Source organism: Cavia porcellus, unplaced genomic scaffold (genome assembly GCF_034190915.1).
Source record: "Cavia porcellus strain 051 isolate PalLab524CR breed Dunkin Hartley unplaced genomic scaffold, mCavPor4.1 scaffold_3, whole genome shotgun sequence".
Classification (NCBI taxonomy): domain Eukaryota; kingdom Metazoa; phylum Chordata; class Mammalia; order Rodentia; family Caviidae; genus Cavia; species Cavia porcellus.
This window is the reverse complement of record NW_026947486.1, coordinates 69,449,179-69,464,224: the sequence shown is the minus strand read 5'-3', so window position 1 is coordinate 69,464,224 and position 15,046 is coordinate 69,449,179.

The following is a 15,046-nucleotide window of genomic DNA, read 5'->3' as shown; positions in this document are numbered from 1 at the left end:
TAGTGTGCAGATTAGGCAAGGGAGTCCAATAAGCGAGAAAGGAGACTAGACCAATTCATCCAAATAAAAAGTTTAAAGTAAGATTTGGGAGCAAAGATCAGGGATTGGGATTCAGGGATGTGAAGAAGGGGCTGCAGATTAAAGCAAACCAAGAACAAGGCCAGAGTAATTTCTTTTCATTGTCATGTGTATCTTTAGGGGCCTGTTGCAATGTGGGATGTGAACATGACACTAGTTTTGAGTAGGATATTAGGAAGGAGAACATCAGAGTGTTTGAATCTTAAAACTCAAACTGACTAACTTAGAGATGAGACAATTAGTAATAGAAAGCTATCAATAGATTTTTGAATGGGGACATAATATAAGGTAAGGAATGTTTTTATGGACAGATTCTTGGCAGTGTGAAGGAGTTAAAGAAGAGAGAATGTAAATGATATTGTTTAAGATGTTCAAGTAGTAGATGCTGAAAATTTAGACTTGGGTGGCAGGAAGGAGTGATAAATTCACATCCAGAAGACATTGTGAACAAAAATTCACGAGAATTTTTAAGTGTATTAGGTAAGAATACAAAATTATCAAAGGTAAACATGTTTTTTTTTTTTCAGAGAAGCTACAATGGAGAATGGGGAAAGATGGACATTCAGTTGGTGGAAAAATTGTTTGATATTAGCCTACTGGTATATGATCATAGATGCTTGATACTGAGGTTTTAGATGTCAAGCACCATCAATACAGACATGACTATTAAAATCATGAATGTAAGGGATTTAGCTCAGTAGCATAAGCACCTGACTGGCAAGTGCGAGGTCTTGAGTTCCATTCTTGGGACCAACACACACACACACACACACACACACACACACACACACACACACAAACAAACAATGAATAAATAAAAATAAAATCATGAAAGTAAAAGAAAGGGCAAAGACAGAGAAGGATGGACGTAGGTGCAGAAAACTGAGCAGTGGGCAAACATCCTTATTTTGAGAAAAGGAAGGAGATAAGGAGAAATTAGAGGAACTCAGAGACGATAGATTTAAGCAAAAAGAGGTGACTAATGGGTTCAATTATAACAGGGTAGGGAACAGTTTGCCAAAAAGAGTGATGACTTTAAGTATTTGGACTTGGATAGGACAATGGTTTTCAAACATGGGCCTGCATCAGACTGTCCAGAAAATTTTAATTTAAAAAATCATTGTTTTACATTCTCAGAGTTCTTGATTCAGCAAAGTCTGGGATGGCATCTGATAATTTGTATCTCTAAAGTTCCCAGGTAAGGCTGAAACTGCTGATCTAGGGACCACACTTTGAGAACCACTGATCAAGGAGAGTTGCTATCTTATATTTTGTCATTAATAATTTCTATCACAACACATATGAGGGCTATGACATACTTTGACTCATAGCAATCGTTCACTAGGGCAGGAATTCGCATCTAAGGCTCATGACTACTACATCCTGCTTTTAAAAGCAATTCTATCACCCTCAGATGACTCTGACCACCCTTCACTTGGGGAGATAACTAAAGTGATACGTGACACTAATAATTTTGTGAATTAAATTAAAACACATGGTGGAATCATAGTAAAAGTAATCATTCTTTCTTTGATGATGAAGAAGGCATTTAGAAATCTGGCTGCTTAAGAATGCAGCTACATGTAGGTATAGTACCTTCCATTTTATGACTGAAAGTTAATCTATAGCTACTGGTGGTGGGGGAACTAAGGGAAATGAATCTTACAGTATGTCCAGCTGATTAGCCATCTTATTGCTTACAGTTACTAACAAACTGGTGCTCCTTGGGACCTCGTATTCCACAATAATGGTGTTTTTGATGTTCATGGAGGGAGAAAAGACAGTTGTCTCCATTTTGATTCCCTAATCTGCTGCCACATTTGTCTTCTCTAAGTGTACTACATACCTTGAACCCTGAAGCAGGTTTAAGTAGTTCTCATAGATCAGGTGATTGGTTTAAAGTTACAGCACATTGAGAGTAAGGACAGGCATAGGTATCTTATTCCCTTCCAAAGGCATGCTGCCTCACTATCCTGGTCCTTGGGGACATCATATATAGAAGCTCTTCAGGCTTCCAAAAGCAAACCATCCTTCTCTGATTTACCCTTTTCTTTACTATTGCCATAATTCCTCTCCATTTTAGTATTTAAATAACCCACATCTCTACTGTCCCTTTTCTAGAAACATGCCTAATTCCTTATTCCACACACATACAGAAGAAAGTCTTTAAATATCAGCTGACACCAAATAGAAATGATCATGTCTCATGTCTCTGCCATATCTCTAATATCTCATCTAAATGTTAAGGACTTCCCTCCTCTGCCCAATTTCTACTGAAATTTCAGAAGGGAGAAGTGAGCTCGAGTTATCTTTAAGGTTACTTTTTTAAAAATTTCTACTTTCTAGTTGAAAAAGTCAGATATAGACGTGTTTAGGGAGAAATACAGATCTCTTTACCACCCACACAAGACCAACCCCACTCTTTGAATAATCAATGTTAACAGTTTGGTGTGTATCTTTTATCATCTTTACACTCTTATGAAGGTGTGTTTGTAAGTGTATGTTTATTTTTCCCATGGTTAATAATATATTTAAATGAAGTTGTAACCTATTATTTAATGAGCAACTTACTCCTCCAAATAGTATGTCAATTCATTGAGTCATTGAGTAGTCATTGACAGAACTCTGATGAAGGGGAAAAAAACCCTCCACTTTTAGACTCTGGATTCTACAGATACTAATTTCATTTTGGACTTCTTTCCTCCAGTATCATTTGTAAGGGATTCATATTACTCCTTTTTTACATAACTGAGAATTTATGTCTTATTCTTAGTTCACCCAACCTCTCTCCTGAAGCTACCTAATAGGCAGGTGATTATTATAACACATCCCCTTGACAATTGATTTCATATTCCTGGCTGCTCTGAAGCTGAACATTATATGTTGGCAGTGATCCTTGTTTTTCTCTACTACATACAGTGTACCCTTCCAACACGCAGCTATCTTAGATAGACTCAGGATGCCCAGTTTCCACAATTGGATCTAATCTCCGGTCTTTGACTCTTGGCAAAATACTTATTTACCAAGTGCTTTTTATGTTTTGCTAGGTTATTCCAGGCCATCTTATCCTCTGTTTAACAACATATCTGTTAAGCCTTTTTCCTTCTTCACTTTTCACCCTTTCCTAAACCTGAGGTCAGTGGACAGCTGAGGTTCCTTTCAAATATTAATACAGGGGGAATAAAGGTAATAAAGTCCTTCCTGCTTATATTTGTGGGAATTGCCAGAAAAGGCATGTACTGATCACACTGCCTTTTTTGTTCAAGGAGCAACACCTTATATGTTTAACAAAGTTAGATAACTGTCAAGTCTATTTATTTCCAAAGTAAATTGGAGTGCTTTTATATTTTGGGTCCAATTCTTTCCTGCTACAAGCACAGATACAGATTACTGCTTTCCATATCATTAGGTGCCCTAAGGTTTCATTGGTTCCTACACTGGTCATGGTAAGCGGGTCTTTCATGGAGTGGTCACAGTGTTAGATTGAAGATTCACAGTACACTTTTTGAACAATTTTGCCAGTTTGGAGACCTGATGTTCATAATTTTATTCTTTCTCTGTACCTTCTTTTTTGCCTCTGGCTCCCTCCCACTTTATCTTTCCAAACCAAGATTCTCCCTCCGTCCATACACACATCAATTCTTGACAAAAAAATCTGGATGATTTTCTGATGAGTTCATTGACTGAATTCAAAGAAAAACACAAATAAGACAGCTAAACACATGGTTTCTTTGACATAAAATTTCTTTAGGGCACATATTGAAATACAAATTATTATTATTTAATTTTTATCTCTTTGATACATAAAACTATATATGTAATATATACTAAAGTAGATAATAGTGTAATGATTTCACACGACCTCTAAACTCAAGAACTAGAACATTATTAATAATTTGTAACAATATATTTCATGTGATTCTTTCCCTGAACCCAGATGAATTTTATTATGTAAGCATGCATGTGTGAAGAATTTTTTTGAAGTTTATAAAAATTGCGACCTATTTATACATGATCTTCTTGAACTTTCTTTTGTCATGTTCATGTTACTAACATCAGTCTACGTTGTTTAGTTTTTTTTTTTTTTTTATTTTTATCGGTACCAGGGATTGAACTCACGACTGCCTGCTTGCAAGGCAGGTGCTTATGCCGCTGAGCTAAATCCCCAGCCCCTATGTTGTTTAGTTTAATTGTACTTCATTATTAGTGCTTTATGATATTGAACAATATATTTGTTGATGAATATTTGAGTTGCCACTAAATATTTGAATTTATGAACTGTAACTATGTGGACATTTCTGGTTTTGATTCCTGGTGCAGATTTGCAAGAAAACAGACCAAGGATTGGGATTGATGGGTTGTATGGTATGCAAATACAAGACACCGTCAAATTGTTTTTAAAAGTGGTTGTACCTGTTGACAATCATGCCAGCAATATTAAAGTTTTTATCCGTTTGTATCTTCTTCAACTTTTGGTATTATCAGTTGTCTTATTTTTTTGCCATGGTATGAAGTATCATTATTTTGTAGTTTTAATTTGCAATTTTTTGATTACTAACCAAGTTTTGTATCTTTTCATGGGCTTATTGGTTATTTGGTTTCATCTATCAAATGAATGTTTACCTCCTCTGTCAAATTTTACATATTTTTTTTAAAATTCCAATCCTTTATCTTTTTCTATGAGATTCCTGTTTGGGGTGTACGTTTATAACTATCTTCAACATGTTTATAGATTACTTTTTCATTTTTAATAGTGCCTTTTGACACAATTTCTCAATGAAAATGTAGCCTAGTCTGTCTTTATCACTTGTGCTTTTTGTGTCTTGTTCAAGAAATATTTTACTTTCTTAAAAATAGTTGATATATGTTGTCTATTTTCTTCTGGAAGTTCTAAACTTTTGCTTTTCATACTTAAATCTTCAGCCCATTTGCACTTTATTTCATTTGTGGTGTATAATAAGGATCGAACTTTCTGGCAGATAGATACCATAGAACTCATTGCATAATCACTCCTCAATGTTCTCTGCAGTATCATCATTATCTCAGTCCCATATATGTGTAGATCTATTTTTATAAACTCATTGTATTCCATTGGCTGATTGGTCAATCCCCGTACCAATGACATTCTGCCTTACATACTATGATTTATAACAAATACTAATACTTGTTTAGGCAACTCTCCCTATTGATTCTTTAGGAATATTCATGGCTGCTATTGGTACTTCATTTTTCTATACAAATTTTAAAGTGAGTTATCAAATTTAACACAAATTCTTACGTTTTGGTTGGAATTTCATGGAATCTAAAGATTACTTTGGGAAGAAGTGGTATCTTTATGATCATTGAGTATGCCTCTTTGTGCATTGCCCCATTTATTTGGAGTTTATTTAACATCTTTATAAAGTTGTATTTTTTTCTTGATAAGGTCTTGTAATTTTTTGTTGTACTAAATCCTAGGTACTGTTGTACTAGATCACATTTATCAAACTCTTTATTTTTCACTTCCTTTTATGTTTAATTTTTTCAGTGCTTAAAATCAAGCCCAGGGCTTTGTGAATTGTAGGCAATGCTCTGGCACTGAGTTAGGTGGAAGACCTACACCTGCCCTGGTGGGAGGGGTAGCCTGCTTACAACATAAGAGAAGAAAAGCGATCCCCACCTTTTGCTCATGTTGCTTTGTTGTCTTCTACTGCCTTGAACAGTTGACCCGGTGCCATCCCACCCTGCCTTGGAGCCAGCTAATTATGGGATGAAACCTCCACAAACTGTGAGCAAAATAAACTTTCCTTCCTTAAGTTTGGGTGTTGGGTATTTTGTCTCAGCAATGAGAGAAAAGTAATCAACACAAAATTTTGTACCAGAGAAGTGGGGTCATTGCTGTGACTATACCTGTCTGGTACAAAAGCCTTTAGAAATGGGTTATGAGAAGAGTTTAGAAAAATTTGGAGATGTTGCCTGAAAGGCAACAGAAAGAGATAGAACATATCAGACTGTTCTGTATGACAGATTCTGGTTCCAACTCAGAAGATCAGAAGGCTGATAGAAATCCTGCCAGTAAAGACCAAGTTTAGGAGGTTTTTGTTGGGAAGAAAAACTGCACTGGGTGCTGATCTCTAGATGATTTATATTATGGCTTGTCAAAAAGTTTGTATGTATTTTGCTTGTGTCCAGAAACTTGCCTGATATTAAGATTAAGGACAGTAGACAGATTTATGTGGCAGGAGAAATTTCAAGGCAGTTGAATGTTGAGAGTGTGGCATGGCTATTGTTGGGAGCTTTTATCCAGATTTATGGTACAAATCAAGAACACAGAGCCCAGTAGAATGATTTAAAATGTTAGTTTGGCCAGAAAGAAAGTTCCAAGTAAAGCTATGGACTGCAAAGATAGGGCTGAGGAGATCTCGATTGCTGAGAAGGAACAAAGGAATATAGAAGATGGCCTTAAGGTCTCACAAAATACAGCAAGTCCCCACCCTTTGCAACCTCAAAACTGCAAAAGTGAAAGATAGCTTTAATTAGAAAGCTGCAGAGTACCATGAGCTGCAGAGTTCTAAAATGGTGGCAGTTGTACAAGTTTCCAGAATGGTAAGAGCACAGAAAATTTATTCCTCAGAACTGGAGTCAGAGCATCCAGTAAGCCAGGCACTCAATCCCTATGGCCAAATGTTATGGATAAAGAACTGGTGGTGAACTTAATGCCAGCTGGATTACATCAGCATGGCACTGAGTGAAGATGCTCCACCTGAGGAAAGTTGCCAGCATAAATAAGTGGAGAAGGAGAAGGAGGTTGTTAAGGTGTTGAGGCATCAAGGCATTATTTCATTGTTGCATTGAGGCATTGTGGGTTCTCCTACGAGTGGCTGTTTGAGCTATTGGTTCTCCTGGAGAAGCTTTGGTCCTCACATCAAGCATTGCTTCCTGGCTCCGGAGGGGAAGATGTGTGCTGCTTGGTCTCCAGGATGGGCTTGTCATGCTGGCTTCTTGACATGTACCTGGCTGTGCTTGTCAGAGGAGGAGCTCAGGGCCTCCGTGTCGCTGAGGATGGCTGTGGTGCCTTTCAGGACAGCCCTGGTCTTTGTTGTGAGTGTGACTTCTTGGCTCCAGTGTAGAACCCTCATCCCACCAGCACAGCTCCTTTTCCTGCTGGCATAGACTTTCTGGCTTCTACTGCTGATTTTTGGGCCTTCCTGGCACGGATCTGTAAAAGAGACTGGAGTGAGTCCTTCTTGTGTTAACTCCTGGTGACTATTATAAAAATATTATTATAAACTCCATGTCCTGATTCTAATTGTTCTCTGTATAATCCCTAACTACAACACCAAAAGTGAAAAACCTAACTACTGTTCCAGTTGGCAATAGATTTTGGCATCATTCATATAGTGCTGATTTTAGGTATATGCAGAATGCAAGAGTTTTGGGGTTAATAAGGCTTCTACTCTGATTTTAGAAGGTGTTGGAGGCTAGGTAGCGTGCTCCTGAGAGGGCAATGTGTTAAGCTGTGAGGGTGAAGTGAAAGGTACTGTGTAGATGCCAGAAGTTTGGAAAAGTCAGGAACATGGATTATCTAAGGAAAGCTACAAGGAGGGAGCAAAGCAGATCTAAGAGACAAGCTTCCAGAGCTATAATGACCAAAAGTGCCATAAGGGTGGATACACACAGGCCCTTTGGAGCACACAGTTTGCCCCTAATTATTTCAGATTATTAGCATGGAGCTATAGAATTTAATGTTTGCTCTGCTGGATTTTGGACTTGCTTTGGACCCATTTCTCTGTATCCCCCGTTTGTAACTTTTGGAATGGGAGTGTTTATTTGGTGCCATTGAGTGCTGGAACTGTTTAACTTTGTTTTCATTTGTACATGGCCTTGCAGTTAAGAGTTTACCTTAAATCTCAGAGGAGACTTGGGACTTGGATTTTCCAGTAACATTGAACCTGTTTGGACACTGGAAACTCTTGGGAATGAACTAAATGCCTTTCACATAAATGGGTGTGCATGGATCTTTGGGGGTCAAGAGCAAAATATTATGGTTCTAATGTAGTATAATGTTGATAGACTTTATACTGTTATAATGTGCAAATTGTGAAGTGATAAGAATAATCATGTCTTTGCATCTGGATTGAAAGAATTGTGTCTGGTTGTCAAGTTGACAGAGGGTGGATTGTTATGGTTCAGACATTGGGTCAACTTGAAGTCTAGAAGCTCAGCCAAGTAACTCAGCAGCTGTACATGCTGGGGTGTAGAGGACAAACCACTATGTGCTCTAGGATGTTATTCATTGTGTCAGTTTGAGAAGGTCAGAAGTTTAAATGATTCAGCAGGGGGCCAGGGTCCTTACTTTGTAAACATACTCAGTCTGTGCAAGAGGAGGGTAGGGAGACCCTGTGAGTGCTACACCTGCTTTGGGAGTTGGGTAACTTGCTTACAATATAAGGGAGGAAAAGAGACTTATTCTGTCAACTTTTTCTCTTGTTACTTTGCTGTCTTATGCTGCCTTGAACAGTTGCCCCTCTGCCATGCCAGCCTGCTTTGGAGTCAGCTGATTACAGACTGAAACCTCCACAGACTGTGCGCTAAACGAATCTTTCCTTAATTTTGGGTATCAGGTATTTTATCTGAGCAATGAGAGAAGAGTAAGACAGTGAGTTATCAAAGTCAACAAAAATTCTACTTTAAATTTTGGTTGGAATTTGATAGAATCTAAAGATCACTTTGAGAGGAATTAGTATCATAATGATCATTGAGTATGCCTATTTGTGCATTGCCCCATTTATTTGAAGCTTATCTAACGTCTTTATAAGGTTGTATTTTTTTGTTAAGTCTTGTAATTTTTTGTTATACTTAAGTCCTAGATATCTCTTATACCAGGCCACATGGATCATGCTCTTTTTCCTTTTTCTTTTCTGTTTCATTTTGACAGTGCTGAGAATCAAACCAGGGCCTTGTGAATTCTAGACAATACTCTGCACTGAGCTACATCCATCCACAGTCCTTAAACTCTTAATTTTGTAGATTTATGATGTTTTAATGCAAACATTTGTAGATTGTTTGGTGGTTTTTTTTTTTTAAAACAATTGTATTATCAGCAAATAACAATATTGTGTTAGTCAGACTTCCATTATTATGACAAAACACTTGACCTAATCAACTCAAAAGGATTATTTGGATTCATGATTTCAGAGTTCTCAGTCTATGATTGTTTGGCTCTGTTTCTGTGGGTCTGTGGATGTACCAAATGTCATGGCAGAATGAGGTGTAGATTTGGCCTGTTCCTCTCATGGTGGCTTGGAAGCAGAAAGAAAAGGAAAGACAAAAAGTGTAAAAGGTTTCAATATTTCCTCCATGGACATACCTCCAATAATAGGTTAACTTCCTTTCACTAGGTTCCACCTCCTAAAACTCCACCATTTCCCAATAGCATCAAAGGTGACAAGCCTTTAATCAATAACCAAATCTTTAACACTTTGGTCTTTTGGAAACAATTAAAATTTAAGTATACCATTTTTCTTAATTTCTTCTTTTCTAATCTAGACACTGTTAATTTCATTTGTTTCTTTGAATTCACTAAGTTGTTTCTCCAGGATATGCTGAATAGAAGAAATGACAGTATCTGTGTCAAGTTTCTGATTTAAAAAAAAAAGCTTCTAACACTTCCCTATAAAGGATAATATTTGGTGGGCCTAGGGCTATAGCTCAGTAGTAGATCCCTTATCTAGTAAGTATAAGGCTCTGGGTTAGATTCTTAGCATAGTGTGCATGCACAAAAAGATGCTTTGGGCCTTGTTTTGTTTTCAGTAGATAATTTTATAGAATTAAGAAAAAATTCTCAGATTGCTATGTTTTACATCAAAAGTATATATTGTACTTAATTAAACATTTATGCTTTTATTGAATTAGTCATGTTTTATTTTTCTTTTAATCAGTTTCTATGCTGTTATGTTTATAGTTTTTTATTGTTAAACTTCACTTGAAATGCTGGGATAAACCCAATTTGCTTATGGTATATTATCTTTTTTCAACTTCTATGCTAAGTTTGCTAACATTTTTGTTTATAACGTTTGCATTTACATTTTTAAGAGAACTACAAATTCCACCTATATGTAGAAAGCCACATATAAGTACATTGTACTCAAATTAAACTAAATCAAAGTGAAAACCTTAAAAGAAGTCAGAGGGTAAAAGACACATTATATTAAAAGGAGAAATAATAAAAGGTTTCCTTCACTTCTCAACAAAAATAATAAAAATTCATCATACAAAGTTCTGATGTTAGTACTGAAAGCAATAATTGCCATCCTTGAGTTTTATACATAGTAAAAGTAACCTTCAAAAAAAAGTAAAACAAAAGTTTTTTTAAACAATACTTAGGAAAAATTTGTCACAAAGAAACACATGATTAAAACACTGCAATGCCATTCTTTAGTAGCAGGAAAATGATTCCAAATGGGAACATAAAAATACAGGAAAGAATGAAAAGCAATAAAAGGGATGTATACAAATGAATACCAACTTATAAAACATTAAAAATAATGTTCTGTGGAGTTTATAACATATGTAGTATTTAAGTGCTTCATGACAGTAATGAAAGTTAGGAAGAAAAATGGAAGTAAAGTGTTTTATGGTTTAATAAACAGCTTACATCTCATGATCTGAGATGTCTTCTCCAGATTTACCATCATAGCCATATATATCCCCCTTTAAAATATATTTCTTAGAATTTTGCAAAGAACAATTTATCCTTTTTTCTAGTCACATGGCCTCATCCTATCAGCAATGGAAGTTGGGAAACATAGTTTTCACTAGGAAAGTTCAAGTATTCAGCTAAAACTTGGGGTTTCCATTTTTAATTAAAAAACAAGTGGATATTGGGCACAGAGCAACTATCAGTTTCTGCCATAGTACCCCAAAGCCTGTGCACAACTAATTTGTAGTACCGTAAAGATTCTAAGCTATGGTCAGACAGTAAGCAAGAATACATGGTATCAGTGGACCAACTGGTCAGTGAGTATTGTCTTGGTTAATTTTCTCTTATTTATTATAAAGAGAAAAAAATAAAAATAACAACAAAATAGAAACTTTTCTCATTGTTGAGACAAAAATATCCAGCACCCAAATTTAAAGGAGGAAAGGTTTATTTTATCTCACAGTTTATAGAGGTTTCAGTCCGTACTCCACTGTCTCCAAGGCAGTGTGGCACGGGAGATAGGCATCACAGGAGAGTTCATGGTGGGCAGAAGGCAGCAAAGAAGTGAAGTAGTGAAGAAGCAGCAATCAATGACAGCAGGCCTCTTTCTGTTCCTTATATTCTTTCCCATTAACCTACCCTAAAGTAGGGTAACACTCATATCCAGAGTAGGCCTTCCCATTATTCACACCCAGACTACGCCAAACTAACCAGTGGGCTGATTTTATACATTTATAATATGCCCTTTATGCTACACTGAGATGCTATCTCGGAAGGCTATGCTAAAAATCTGAGCTGTGAATCAAATAATGTTAAATTGATCAGTATTTCACTGAATGGGGATGGATTGAAGTGGAGCTTAGTGGGTTGTATTAGGGTTGTAATTAGTAGTAAGGACAAAGAAGAAACTTTGTTGGTGGTGATGATGTTAGATTTCTCCTCATGAGAAGGGCAAAACCTGTCATTAATGAATGGTTCACTTATAGGGTGCTGTGGTGTCCCTTAGATGGAGTTTATTAATGGACTTTCATAAACAGTTATATCCTGAGAAATAAAGCCCCAGAGTACTGACAGCAATGTCTGGGGGATGGGAAAAATTCTAGAACTAGGAAAGAAGGTGATTATTTGTCTAACCCAAAATATTCAAGAAGATCCAAGATAAACTTGACAAATAAACTAGATACATTCAGTAGAAAATATTTCCAAACAGGAAGAAAATTTGAGAGTGATCTAGATAATCCTAAGCAACACACATACTCCATCCCTCTCACTACTAGGAAAGCTGCTTCACTAATTGGTGATGTTTAGAGAAAAGTTTAAACTGCCTTGTTTTTGGAAGGAAATAAATGTGAGATGGCAGCCTCATCTGAAATTAACTAAAATGAAACACAATTTCTGGGTTATAGATTGCCTGATAGCCCTGGGAGACTGAAAAAACAATCAGCACATCTTTCTCTGAAACAAAGGACTATGGGGCTCATGACTATGTGCTTTAAGAAAGGAAGGAAAGGAGGAGAAAATTAAAATATAACTTCCTATGTCAAAACTATTATTCATCTGTACAACTTAAAGAGGAGGTGGTAAAATGGAATCAACCACCTTAAGCACGAGAGACAACTGCAGGACTAAATGAAGAGAAAGGTAAAAAATGAAGGAAGATAAGAAGAAACTAAAGAAAGACTTCTATGGGGCCACGTGTGGTGAACATGATGATGTCTAAAAGGCAGCTTATTAGAAGCAGAAAGACTTCTCATTACCTCAATCTAAGAATATTAAATTCTTAGAATAAACACAGAATTTTCAATGATGAATTAAGACTTCGCACTAGAAGGAATGTTGTCATAGAATGTAACAGTAGAGTTACATGAAAAATGAAATTACTGAATGTTATATTTCCTCTGAATAAAGAAGTAAGGTGCTGAAACAATGAATACTTCATTACTTATTTTAGCCAGAGTTGTCAGCGAAGGTCTTTCTGAGGAGGTGATAATTTTAACTAAGCTCTGAAAGTTGAGAATCAGTAATTTGAGGAGCTGGTCAAAAGGTTTAGCCAAAGGTAGAGTAACTGCCAGTGTCTAAAAGAGGTAATGAACTTGGCATATTCAAGGAAACATGAGCCCACTGTAGCTAAAACCGAGTGAAGGGAGGGTAGAAAGGTAGACAAGATAGTGACAGAGATACAGTTGGAGCCAGATTATGTAGGATCTTTTAGGCCACAGACAACGACAGTTAATTTTGTGTGTCAACTTGAAAGGGTTAAAAGATACCCAGATAGCTGGTAAAATATCAGTTCTGGGTATGTCTGTGAAAGGTATTCCTGGGAAAGATGAGCATTTGACTCAGTTTAGCTGAGTAAAGATACAACTTCCCCAGTGTTGATGCCTATCATCCAGTTTGTAGAGAGCCCTGGGGGGAACAAATAGATGGAATCAACGCAAACTCACTCTCTTCCTAAACTGGGACTTTCATGTTTTCCTGCCTTTCAACATCAGAACTCCTGGATCTTGGGACTTTGGACTTCAGAAGTTATGTCAGTAGCATGCAGATTCTTGGATCTTTGGACTTTAATACAACACTGACTTTCCTGGTTTTCCACTATGAGAAGGCACATCATGGTATTTTATGGCCTCTGCAATTATGTGAGCCAGTTTCCATAATAAAATATTCTCTGATTCTCTCCCTACATGCCAACTGTTTTTCTGGAGAATTCTAGCTAGTACAGAATTTAGATTTCACTTCTAGCATATCAAAAAGTTTTTCCTCAATAGTTTTTTAAGGGAAACTTACTTGTCTGAGATGATCATTCTGGCTGATATGTGAAAAATACACCCTAAAATCAGAGTGTAAGCAAGGAGACATTTTCAGAAGGTATTGCAACAACTTAGGCAAGAGATATTGACATGGTAGCTTGGGTTAGGGTGGAGAGTGAAGTACATTTGATTCTCATCATTTGTGGTAGTTATGTTCTATAAAGTCACTATGAATGTTGCATTAGTGAATATTGAACCATTATACTTAGGAAATACAAAATTAGTTTTGTAACAGCCTTTGGTCACACATATATGACCTTCTTTTATGTATTTTTCTGTTTAAGGACAATTTATTTTTCTTTCAGAGGTAGAATTTTTAAAATTTTATTTAAGGAGAAAAAGAAAAAAAAGCAGAAAAGGGTACAAGTTATACAGAATTTCAGAAAAAAATAAACAGTAGGAAATTACTAGTTAATAGATTACATATTGTCATCTTAGAAATAGTTGTTCAAGTACAAAATTAAAGCATATAAAGTGGACATTCAAACAGTGAGACTGCAAACAGTTCTGTTCAATGATCCAACAAAACTCAGTAATATCGCTATCTATCTTATACACTTAAATATACATGCAGTTATATCGTTTAGAGCACTTTCTTTTCCAGAGGTAGATTTTTTAAGGAGAATAAAACCAAGCAAAATAAAACCAAATAAAGCCAATCAAAAGAGTGAAACTGATACAGAACTTCAAAATATGATAGTAGAAAATCAACAATGGCTACCATAATACATCTTGTTATCTTTGAAATAGCTGCCCATGTCATCAGATATCATAAAATAAAACAAAACAGAATAAAACCAAACCAAACCAAGCAATGAAAATGATACAGGACTTTAAAACATGATAATAGGGAATTAACAATGGCTATTACCTTCCAAAGGAAATCTCCCATCCATAGTTCCTATATTGCATATTGTTATCTTCTAAATAGATTCTCAGACAAAGTCAACCAAACACTAAACACTGCAAGGATTATTATTATTTTTACTTCAGTAGCTATCATCTCAGATATTTTTTTGGTTTTGTTTGGCTTCAGTAGCTGTCATCTCAGCCTGTGTTCTCTAGATCAGCCACCTGCTTATGGGAGTGGGGGTAGGCTTTACTTGTCTCCAATCTCCTGTGCCACCTAGCTCACAGGAAGGAGTTGCCTTCTTGTTTCTCCTCCTGGCAGCACACCTGCTTCTGGCTCACAGGAAGGGTTTGGCTTCTTGTTGCTAAGGACAACTTATTTAGTATTTGTTATTGATTCATTCACATTGAGCTCTTGGCCAACAGTTCTAGAACCTATGTACTTTTCCTTTTCTTTTGTTCTTTTTTTTTTTGATATGCACACCTTAGTCTTGTATATAGTTCGAAACACTAGTAAGCACCATAGCACTATGCTTAGGGCCCACTATAAACAGTAAAGTCATTCACAAAAAGCACAAAAATATGATAGATGTGACAGTAAAGAGATATTGAAAAAAGATACTTTCTT